This window comes from Neofelis nebulosa, chromosome 2 (assembly GCF_028018385.1).
Source record: "Neofelis nebulosa isolate mNeoNeb1 chromosome 2, mNeoNeb1.pri, whole genome shotgun sequence".
Classification (NCBI taxonomy): Eukaryota; Metazoa; Chordata; class Mammalia; order Carnivora; family Felidae; genus Neofelis; species Neofelis nebulosa.
The window spans coordinates 94,446,686-94,459,109 of NC_080783.1; the positions used below are offsets into that span (position 1 = coordinate 94,446,686).

The 12,424-nt window shown below is 43.1% G+C and overlaps 1 long non-coding RNA gene across 1 annotated transcript in view; it reads right to left on the reverse strand.

Moving 5' to 3' along the window:
* LOC131503770 (uncharacterized) overlaps window positions 1-12,424 on the reverse strand; it is a 259,902-nt gene that overhangs the window by 82,147 nt on the left and 165,331 nt on the right. The window contains exon 4 of the long non-coding RNA XR_009257590.1: window positions 5,423-5,563. This is a non-coding gene — a long non-coding RNA (uncharacterized LOC131503770). The remainder of the gene's footprint in view (window positions 1-5,422; window positions 5,564-12,424) is intronic.

Genomic DNA, 12,424 nt, shown 5'->3' on the forward strand with positions numbered 1-12,424 from the left:
AGAGGCTAACGGCTGAAGTAGAGAACTGCTAGAGCAGGTCTGGCCTGGATAAACAAGCTAGCACAGGAGAAACCTTTTTCAAAAGGGGGAGCAGATGCCCCTGGAACGCAGATTGGAGGAGACTTTTCCACCTTTCCTGCCACCCTCCTATTGCTGCCCTCTGTGCCTGCCATTGCTGACAGAGCCAAAAGGAGCAACCACATCCTCAGTCTAGGGGCCTGGAATATGGGTTTATAAGCCAGAGAAGAAGTGTGATGGGCCTATTCCCTAAACCAATGCTTCTCCAAATTTCCTGTTTAAAAAAAAAAAAAAAAAAATTAATGTGAGTTTGAGCCGTGGAAGAAAATAACTCTGCTTTTCATCAGCTTGGACTCCAGGGGCTCTCAAAGGCAGAGTGTCAAGTTAAAACATACAGCTAAAATAAAGAGGGAAAAGAAAAGAAAAGCCTGTCTCTGGGAGCCTTTTCTTTCTATTCTTCACTGTCAAGGAGGCAAATCTGGTTTGGTTATTCTTTTTTCTACTCCCCTTAAGAAATTCTCAATATGATTGGCAAGAAGTCAGGAATAACAAGATAGAGCAGTGATGTAAATGCCTGTGGAAACAGTGGGTTCTTTGTGCTGATCTTGTCTATGAAGTCACAAAGTGGGGAGAAAAGCTGGGATCTGGGCTTTGATGCAGAGCCCTCGCATGTAAAATTTACAGTATCCTTCCTATCGGAAATGCTTAAATACTTTCCCTACAGGTATTTACAATCTGTCTCAACATTTGGCTGACTCCTGGCGATTTTCTCCCTTCATTCACATTAACTACTTAAAGGAAAACCCCAGGGCATCATTAGAGTAGCACATTAAATTAAAACAAAGGATAAATCACCAAAGAAACATTGGAGGGTCTGGAACACAATCTTCCTCTGAGAGAAAACAAAACAAAACAAAACAAAAACCCAAAACCATTATTCTTCACAAATAGAAAACAATGACAAGGTATTGACAAGGATCTAGAAAGTGGAGAAAACTAGTTCAGGCAAAACTGCATTTGAAACCACAATACTCTTCTCTTTCAAACTCCCAAAGCTCTGATATTCCACTGCCCTATACCATTTCCCGTGTAGAGTCCCTTTAATAATCATAATAGACAAAATCCTTCCCTGTGTCTAACTTAATCTTTCTAACTGCAGTTTAATTTGAATTGTCTTATGTCTTGTTCCCAATAGAAAGAGAAGCACTATGTATATACATCTTACCATCTCCCAAGCTTCTGGGAAACTTGCCTGGAAGTAGGCCCAAGACTCATGTTTTATCTTATGAATTGTATACGCCATACCAGTGTTATCCATGTTTGTTTTCATATGAAAGTACTATTTGAGCTGTCATCAAATTAAATGGATCCACTAGGAAAATAACACTGTGTTTATCCAATTGCTGGGAGGACACCCAGCTCACCGGCCTGCATCCCCATTAATAAACCCAGCTCTGGGGCGCCTAGGTGGCTCAGTCGGTTGAGCGTCCGACTTCGGCTCAGGTCACGATCTCACAGTCCGTGAGTTCGAGCCCCGCGTCAGGCTCTGGGCTGACAGCTTGGAGCCTGGAGCCTGCTTTGGATTCTGTGTCTCCCTCTCTCTCTCTGCCTCTCCCCTGCTCATGCTCTGTCTCTCTCCGTCTCAAAAATAAATAAAAACATTAAAAAAATAAATAAAAAATAAATAAAATAAACCCAGCTCTGAATAAGGTCTCTATTCTTTACAATGGTTTTGGCTGCAAGGAACAACACATCTAATTTAAAGCAGCCTAAACAGTGATGAAAATGTATTACTGTACATAAAATATTCCGGAGGTGGATGGTAGGAGGTTGTTTCAGTGCCTCAAAAATGTCATCAAGGACCCAGGTTCCTGGCAGCTTCCCATGCCCCCCCAGGATTGGCATGCTGGCTAGATCCTTTGGCCTGTCCATCATGGGCACAAGATAGGTGTCATGGTGATGGCAATCTAAATGAACACCCCAGCATCTGACTGAAGAAAATGAGTGCTTCCTCTCATGAATCATGCTTGATTAAGGAAGAAATGTTCCCCAAAGTTCCCTCAAGAAACTTTCCCTCAAGTCCCATTGGCCATAATTGAACCACATGCCTACTATAGGTTGAATGTTTATGAACCCCCAAAACTCCTTTGTTGAAACTCTAACCCCCACAGTGATGGTACTAGGAGGCGGGGCCTTTGGGACATGATTGGGTTAAGGCACAGCCCTCATGAATGGGATTACTGATCTTGTAAAAGTGGCCTAAGAAAGCTGCATCCCCACCATCAACCCCATTCACCATGGGAGCATACAGTGAGAAGGCACCATCTCTGAGGAAGCGAGCTCTCACCATATGTCAGATCTGCCAGTGCCATGATCTTAAACTTCCCAGCTTCTAGGACTGTGAGAATGTCTGTTGTTTATAAGCCACCCAGTCTATGGTAATCTGTTATAGTAGCCCGAATAGACTAAGATAGTGCCTAAACCTTAGTTGTAAGGAAGACTGGAAAATGGAAAATCTGACATTGTCAAAAGCTTATAGTAAAAGGTAACTTTGGCCAGCAAGGAAGTAGATGAAGTAGGGGCCTCATAACTCCCCACTGGACAGGCAAACCAAAGGATCTACCACAGAGCCCTGATCCCATTGGCCCAGTCCTCATGATGGGGAAGGGAGCTAGGTACAACCACTTTGAATGAAGAAGACTTTCAAGGGACCCAGGCAAGTAGCCCCAGGAACTGTGGTTTTCTTATTTTTATAGCATTTTATTCCCTTCTTTCAGTCCTTTCTGACCCACTACTTCTATCTTCCTGTACCCCTTCTCTGCCTAGCACTATGGTCACAAAGTTCCTAGAACAACTAGGGTTCCCTCATCTGCCACTGGATCTAGGCCTAGTTTCATTGGTACAGGCTTTGTTCCAAATCAAGGTCACAAACTCAAATGCCTCCATATGCATATTCTATGCACATATATTTTCTTACCATAAAAAAAAGGGGGGGAAGGTTCAAGAATAAATAACAAATGACATTTAACCTCAGTGTTGGGGATCAACAGGGAATGGTGGGGGTGGGGGGGATAATGAACAGACAAATCACATCCCCTTATAATGAGGATAGTAAAATGTCAACATATAGGAATACAGACATAGGATTGCCAGATAATCCTACTTTTCTACAGAAGTCAGAAATCAAGATTATTTTTTACAAAAATATATAAATGTTGGCTCAGTTTTTTTTTTTTTAATAATGTGCAAGCCAAACCCAAATGCACATCTCCATTCAAGAACTTGCCCTCCATTCTTCCATCAAAGCGTCTTTCTCCCTACTGGACTTGCTAGGTCTGGCAAAGCCATCTCTTCACATTATGGCTTTTCTTGACTACTGACCCTCCCCATGACCCAATTCTTCATTCTTGGATAACTGCAGTCCATATTCTTTCTGGCCACCAAGGAATTCTCAGGACTTCACCATCCCTGTTGACAACACATCAGACCTCTTGACCCCATAGTCCCTGCATCACAGCCTCATTTCACATTGGTATTTCTGGGCTGTTTCCCTGGTGAGTACACAGCTGAGGCCTTTCCCTTCTGACTGCACTCTTCCACTCCACTGTGGCATCAGCTCTTTGCCGTCACCAAGACCTTTCTGGACTTGACCCTCTGCCTTTCCCTTGTGCAGCTGTCAGCAGTGCAGACCACAGGAAAAACCTATTCCCCATCCTTCTGTAACCACCTGCTTGTTCCAAACACCAGACCCCAGCCCTGGATCCCCTCATCCAGTTCTGTGTTCTCTAGTTCTGATCCTGGGCTGAGGATGTTGCTGGACATCACCAGACACCATGGACTTGGTCCACTATTAATCCATTCTGTCTTACTTTCCACTGAGCCCTTACCTTTTGTTACTACGACTATTCCACAGTGGCCCCTCCAAACATTGTGTCCCTCTCATTGAGTTGTCAGGCTATTCAAAATCCCCACTGTCAGCAGATAATGACAATGACAATGATATGCAGTGGGTTCTTTATTAAGAACCTGCATGTTCTGGGTATTTTGCAATATGTCATTGAGTCAGCTCTTCAAATTAGATACCATCCCCATTTATAGATGTAGTAACTGTCATATCATTGGAAATACACAGATTGCCTAAGATCAGATGGCTAGTTTCCCAGAAAGGAACACATCTATGCTACTTGGCTCCAAAGCCTCACCCTTTACCCTTTAACCCACTGAACTAATTCTGCCAGTCTCCTCTCTTCCCTGGATTGTCTCTCTCAGCCCACATGATTTCTCCCTTCCCTTGTATCTCAAAGGAAGAGTGGTCCCTCCTACCTGGAGCTAGCAGCCACTCTATGCCCATAATTGCCTCTTCTGTACTCCCTTTCCATCTTCTAATGGTTCTTGGATTTTTCAATTTCTTCCTCTCTCCACAACACTGCCCTAAGTCCCTCCCCACTATATACTTCCCCTTTGTCACAGCCAGGAATGGAGCTCCATGTCCCTGAAAAGCCTTCACTTATTTCCACACCCTTCTCTGCTATGTTTCTCCTTCAATGTCATCATCAATCTAGCCAGTTCCTAAACTAATTCAAGCCAAAGTGTTAATGGATGTTATCCCTTTTAAAAACTGGAATAGAAGCCGTTGAAAGTTTACCCACAGAAAGAACAATTTTAGGAGAAGGAAAGTTTAAGGATAGGATTTTTGAGTTAAGAGATAATAGACTAAATGAGTGGGACCATGGCACCTCTTCTGGGGGGTGGGGGAGCCCCGCTGGACCACACATAAAGGACTCATCCCAGTTTCTTCCCAACATGCCTCAGAATTTGATCCTCACAACAACCTATTTGAAATAAGTATCATGAGCCCTTCTTTTCAGCTAAGGAAAGTAAGGGCCAGAGAGGTTAAGAAACTTGCCCAAAGTCACACAGGCCAGTAGCCTAATATAGCTGGGATTTAAATCTGGGTCACCTGACTCCCCAGCCCCTGATCTTTTCATAAGACAAGAAGGTCAAGGTTGTACAATTGCAAATGCTAAAACAGACACACAGGACAGAGCACTACACCCCTCTCTTCTAAGTTTTCCACGTGACTCCTAGCATCCCCTCCTTCCCAGAGCAGCTTCAGAGGACAAATGACTGCCATTTAAGGGTATGACTGGAGTTTGTATTCTCCTCCAGATTTCTATCTTCCTTCCCAGATACCAACCCTTCTAGGTGGTAGCTAGTTCTTTAAGTACTGGAAGATAGAAAGGCCCGTGGCCAAGGACCTAAAAGAATGTGGCTAGTATGATTCAGTCTGAGAGAAGACAGATGCCTTACGTGTTGTGCGGGCTATAGAAGCCCACGAAAAATGTTTGTTCTGAGGGACTATTTGAGCACATTTTTACATGGGTCTAACTTTTGAAAATCCTACCTGCCAAAGGGCAAACAAATGATCCAGGGTTCATTTAGCCCATGTGATGGTTAAGATTGCTAGAGCTAAGTCAGGAATCTTCTAAGGAAGCTCTTTTTAAATGTCCAGGTAGCAATTCAGCAGAATCTGTTTTCATGCAGCCTGAAAAACAGAAAGCCAAAAATGTTCTTAGCGTCAGTACATGGGTTTTTTATGCTAAAAGCAGAGGCAGATCTGACAGGTGTTGGAGCAAAAGCTCCTATTTCAAGTTCATACAGATAACATCTTCAGATAACACGGAGGTAAGAAACCTAGGATACCTTCTCTGAAATAATTGCTACTGCGAAGCCTGGGGCTATTAAAAAGAGAAGAGGAAGAAGAAAGAAAAGACTCTCAATTGCACCAGCAAACTTTCAAGGCTCCTGCTGCCTGGTCTGGAGCCTTTGTTAGGAGGCTCATTGTTAAACAGGACAGCTACCAGAGCAAAGGAACCTCTGTCAGAATTCAGCTTCCATTGAGAGGTTATCAGCAGCTATTGTTTTGATGTTTCATTTGCAATGTTCAGGGGAGGAAACAGCCCTCACGTTTATGGCACCAATTCATTAGACATATTGGCTGGCTTCTTTCCCTGGTCTCCGGAATGATTTGCCATTTATGAAATGTCCTCTCTTCCAACTGTGCAAATGCCAAGTTATTCATTTGAAGTTCATGGCCCCTTTTCCCTCTTTATGTTCCCAGCTCTCTCCCTCTCCCACAAGTCACTCAGCGGCCGGGCAGGAAAAACTCCAGTGAACCCAGCGCAATCGGCAGAGGCATCAGACTTCCCAAACTTCCTCCTCTCCAATAAACGAGGTCTAACTGTTAGAGCAAATAACCCAAAGCTGCTTGCTCCCCCCAACCCCCAGCCCTCTCACAGCCCAGTTCCTCTCCCATTCCCATATTAAGGAAACAATGAAGCGAACACACCAGGATATTCTGGGGCGGACAGCGATCTCCAGCAATAAATTACTTCCTCACTTAGTGACTTTTATGGGTCAGGGAAACCATATGGCCCATGCAGCCGGCTCCAGGTCAACTCCAGCAAATTTGATGCTCATTTGTCTCACCCTGATCATATTAAAAGACTGTGGGGTGCCCAATCCTAAAGTTTTCCATCACCCCTACTCTCCAAATGCATGTAATTCACTCTCAATGACCGAGCTGCCTTCTTTTCTTGCTCTGTTCTCCCCCTTCTCAGCCTACTGGCTGACTTATGCTTAGCTGCTGGTATCTGGTTCTCCCTCAGCCAGCATCTTTCCAGGGCAGCCTGGTAGGGGGAATAATATTCCTTTTAGGATTTATTGCCCTGACTGATGTACTTCTCTACATCTTTATCCTGCCTTTTCATCATCTTGGTGACAGAATTATGTAATATATGTTGCCTCTAGTACTAATTTGCCAAATTAGGCAGGGAGAGGCTGACCTGGGTCCACTTATCCCTGTTCTCACTTTGGTGCTGTGGGTGTCTTGGGAGGCCACCCCTTTGTGACACGGCATTGAGTAGGGCATCACTTCCAAGCCCACTGCCACTCAGAATGCTCTTAGGTTGTGTTTCTCAAAGTGGGGGCCCAGAATCCCCCCAATGGGCAGCTGTGAGGGATGCATAGGATGGGTGGACCCACATGAAGCCCCAGAATAAACCAACCATTTCCTACTGGCATGTCAGGTAGAGAGAAGAGGGCTGAAAGTAATTTAACTGATAGGTAATTCAAAACATCTTCATATTAAAATAGCCTGAATTTAGCATACACTGGAAAGCAAAAACTTGGTCAGTTTAGACAAATTGATTTCTCATTTGCAGGAGGCCACTGTGGGTCACCATCCTCCCCTAGACTCCCACCCTCAGGATAATTTCCCCTCTTCTGTTCCCAGAAGTATTTTAGTGAAAAGTATGAGAATTGGGCTAGGTGGAGATTCTGAATGCTATTTACAAAAATAATAATAGTTATTACTGCTTTCTCTGAGATGATTTTTCCTCAAGCAATGTTATCATTATATTTCTGTGCATGGATTAATAATAATAATTAAGTTTCTGCTGTGTGCCATCTCAAAGAAGGTATTATTATTCCATTTGACATTTTACAGATGAGCAAACTAAAACCCAGAGAAATTAAATGATTTGCCCAAAGTCTTTTAATCAGTAACTGGAAGAAGCAGGATACGAACTCATATTATCTGGTCCCCAAAACTACTTCTTATTGCAGTACAAAAGAAAATGACCAAACTTTAAAAAGAAATAAATGAAAATCTTGAATCTCCAAAAATTTCAGTATTAAAAATTACAATCTACAATTTATTGAGCACTGACCATGTGCTAGAAATTATTTTAAGCATTTTATATATCTCATATAGTCACAACAACTTTTGGAATTAGGGACTATTATACTCACTTTGTAGGTGAAGAAGCTGAGGCAGAGAGTTAACAGTTTATGAGGAAAGGAACCACATCTATCTTGTTCATTCTTTTATCATAATATTATCCTGGCATATAGTAGGCAATGGTTGAGTGAATTAATTGAATGTTATAGTTACAAAATACCTAACTGAATATTAATGAGGGCAATGGGGGTAGATCAACCATTTTGTTTATCTTGTTCATAATTTGATCACTAGTATCTACCATAGTTTTGGTACATTAGTTGAATGAATAAACTAAATCTTATATTCACATAATATTAAATTTACTATTAATATATTGAATATGTGACATCAACCTGTTTAGTATTAGGTACCTATATAGGGTGATGTATTAGTCAGGACTTTCTGGTTGCAAATGACAGAAATCATTACAAACTACGATAAGAGAAAAAAAAAAAGACAAAGTAAAGAAAGAAGGAAGAAATTGGCACATGGAACTACAAAGTTCAGAGCTGGACTTCAGGTAAGACTGTATCCAGGAGCTCCATCAAAAGCACTTAATAGTTCAATTTTCCTTTCACAGACTCTTCCACATGGTGGCAAGACCCTGTTGGTCATATCATCCTTAAAGCTAATGCTGACAGAGAAAAGTGCCTCTTTCCATTTAGTTCCAGCACAAGTTCCAGAAAGAACTCAGATCACACCAGCTGGAGTCACAAGTCCGTCCTTGAACTAATCACTGAAGCTAGGAAAATGGTGTTCTGATTAGAGAGGCCTCTCTCCTCTGGAAGAGAGAGAAAGGCCACTTTCCTTCCCAAGCTATGTGGAATAGGTTCCCTCTAAAAAACAAGTTTTGGGGGGCGCCTGGGTGGCTTAGTCAGTTAAGTGTCTGACGTTAGCTCAGGTCATGATCTTGCAGTTCATGAGTTTGAGCCCCATGTGGGGCTCTGTGCTGACAGCTCAGAGCCTGGAGCCTGCCTCAGATTCTGCTTCTCCCTCTCTCTCTGCCCCTCCCCAATTGCTCGCTCTCTCTCTCTCTCTTGCTCTCTCTCTCTCAAAAAGAAGCATTAAAAAAGTTTTAAAACAAGTTTTGGTTTTTAGATGAAATGGGAAAGGGGAACCATGTTGGGCAAAAGCTCTGGCTGCCATATTGGCAAGAAAACCCATGACTTTCCCTCATGGGTTCTGGCCCCAAGAGTGAGACTCCCAAATCTACAGATTTCTTCCTATTACTTTCCTTCAGCCTGGATCTGGGCTTCCTGGAGATGCATTCCTGAGGATTAAAGCATCTTCAGGCAAGTCACTTTCTAGTCCCCTCTCAGTCCCAGGCCCACCCCCACAAAATCCTAAACAGGGTCTTCCTTTGGGGTACAATGTTGGTATATAATGTAATTGTATTGGACAGGGAAGAGGAGCCATCCAGGCCCTCCAACTCAGGACTCATTTGTCCTACTCACATTTACACTGCATTCCCCAGCTTTCTGCTCCGGATACATGTTGTTTCCTACTCTGATGCCATTTTTCAGTCCTTTATAATGGGCCTTCCTCTGTTACATGCCAAGTGCATATCTAAGTGTGCAAGAGCATCAGTCATGGTCTGGCAATGGGGATGAAAGATGGCCTCAATTCTCACTCATCATCACAAAATCAGTAATGTGTGCAGAGAAGTCAGGCCCATTTATGAGAGGCTATGATCTGTGACGGACCAAACGACACATTTTCAAGTGCTGCTGCAGGGCCTCCAGTAAGAGGAGCAGCACCACTGAGTCCACTTCAGGCCTGGGTCCTCTTGCCCATGCGTGGATTCTGACAGTCACAAAGGCACAGTGTTGTTCACAGTACTTCAACTGCACAATTTTTAAATCATGGGGTAACGCAGGGCTTAATTTTACTTTCAGTGGTGCAAGAACCTTCAGGGTTACTTCCAAATCTCTGATGCACCCTCTGATGAAGAAACTGCTTATCAGGATTTATAATCCTGGCCCAAAGAGTTATAAAAAAAAAAAAAATAGTACAAAGCATCTTATCCAGCAGCTGCAAACTGGCAGCCCTTAGGCTGATTATGATTCATATACATGTTTTGCGGGGTTCTGGGAGTACTTACCAATAAGGAAATTTCACCTCTAAAAAATCCAGAGTCCTGGGGTGCCTAGTGGCTCAGTCAGTTAAGCATCCAACTTCAGCTCAGGTCATGATGTCATGGTTCATGAGTTCAAGCCCCGCATAGGGCTCTGCACTGATAGTGCAGAGCTTGCTTGAGATTCTCTCTCTCCCAGAGAGAGGGTCCCTCTCTCTGAACCTTCCCCATTCATACTTTCTCCCTCTCTCAAAATAAATAAATGATATTTTTTTAAAAATCCGGAGTCCTTATTTATCATAAAATTCAAAAGATCAGACAAGCTAGGCCCACAATCCAGCATGGTAGCCATCACCAGAGGCAGAAGCTGTAGCTGCTCCATTTAGGCAGGTGAAAATTCACTAGTTCTCCACAGTCTTTACCATTCCCTATTGTCTCCCATTTGCATTACCCACTGCACCCCTCATAGGCATTTAATTCTGCAGCTCCCGACTATCTACACCTCTCTTGTGACAGCAGATTTCCAAGGAGGCCCAAAATGGCAGAATGGCTTGCTCAATTCAGACTGAAATTCTGTTTGTTGTTATTTTTAACAATATGCTGACTTTTCCTCCTTTTTGAAAAATTATTATACAGTAAAACTGTTTTTGTATATAGTTCTATGAATTTTAACACATGTATAAATTCATGTGATCTCCACCACAATCAGGAAATAAAACAGTCCATCACCCCCAAGAAACTGTGTCATGCTGCCCCTTTATTGCCACTCCCTCCTGCCATCACTACCCCTCAGCAACCACTGATCTGTTCTCCATCACAATAGTTTTGTCTTTAAAGCCTATCAGAAAAGTGAAATCATACATTATGTAACCTTTTAATGCAGGCTTCCATAATGTTTGTATCACTTGAGGTTTTGGTAAACCAGTAGTTCATTCCTGTTTATTACTGTGTGGTGTTCCTCTGTATAGATATAACACTGTTTTTCTGCAGACTGAAATTCTTGATTCAAATTCAGAGAGATTTTTTGAGAGGTGGGGCAGTGGGGTGCTGCTTGAAACTGGCTGGTGACAGTTGATTGTTAACTTTTCAGAAACTATGCCAGCTGGTTGCTAAGCACAGCCATTAAACAGTTAAATTAAATGTGAAAGAACTAACTACTCAAAATTCATCACTGAAAATTATTACTAGAATTACTAGATTCTACTATTATCAAAGATCATGAGGTTATTTCATCTATTGCATCTGTATGGTGGGAATACTGTATAATGACGGGCAACTTTCCAAATTTGTGTTCAGCGGCTTCACGTTGCTGCCATTAAATCTGTCATGATGACTATTTACACCATGGAAATCTGCAAATGCTACAAATCAGGTGCCTGATTCCTTCCTTCCTTCCTTCCTTCCTTCCTTCCTTCCTTCCTCCCTCCCTCCTTCCCTCCCTCTCTTCTTTCCTCCCTCCCTTCCTTCCTTCCTTCCTTCCCTCCTTCCTTCCTTCCTTCCTACCTCCCTCCTTCCCTCCCTCCTTCTTTTCCCCCTCCTTTCTCCTTTTCGCCCACCCTCCTTCCCTCCCTCTCTTCTTTCCTTCCTTCCTTCCTTCCTTCCTTCCTTCCTTCCTTCCTTCCTTCTTCCAGACAGCAGTTATCAAACATTTACTAGCACACTGTGGGGTGGGAAAAGTTTGAAAGAGCCTAGATCCTCTCTACAGCAGATGCTTCACCCATTGTCCTCACTGGTTCCCTCCCTACTGCACACTGTGCCCCAGCTTTTCTTATAGATTCTAGTTGGGTCAAAGTGTATCATCCCCTGGGGAAAGGATGGGGAGATGGGGACACTAAACATGGTAAAAGCCTGACAAACTGCACTTCCCAACAGTATGTTCAGTAGAAGTGCCCTGAGCTGGAGTGAAGATGCCTGGTTATTGCTCTGCCTCACAGGGGCATGGAGCATAATTCTTTTTTCCTACCTCCCCAACTTTTCCCACAGCATGAACCTCACCTGGGAAGTGCTCCTACGCAAACCTACTCCTCATCCAACTCCTCCTGCCACTAAACCTCCTCAGTGAAAGGAGGAAGCTAGGTGGAATCAGAGTTTGCAAAACCCAAAGTTCAAAGGCACACCTCCCAGGGATCACCAGAATGCAGAGGCTGGGACAAGAGGATGTGGGGTGGGGGTGGTTCTGGACCCTCCACCTCCTACTTCAACTAAAGCCCCTTCACTTTTATGCTTCACTTTAATGTTTTATAGATGAGGGATCAATGTAAGATTTCCTTTGAAAAGGGATTTCTGCTACTAAAAGAAAGTAAAAACTCTTTGAACACAAGTGTTTAACCCTAAAAAAAAATCCCTTATTGGAACTACAGCAAGAGGCTCCCAAATGGTCTTCCAGTTTCCACTCTAGCACCTCCCTTCTCCCCTCCCCACCCCCCAACACACAGCAGCAGCCACTGTGATCTGGTTAAAATGCAAATCAAATCATTTCACTTTTCTCCTCAAGATTTTGCCATTTTCCCATAGCAGTCAGGATAAATCTAAAGTCTTTATTTTTTTTT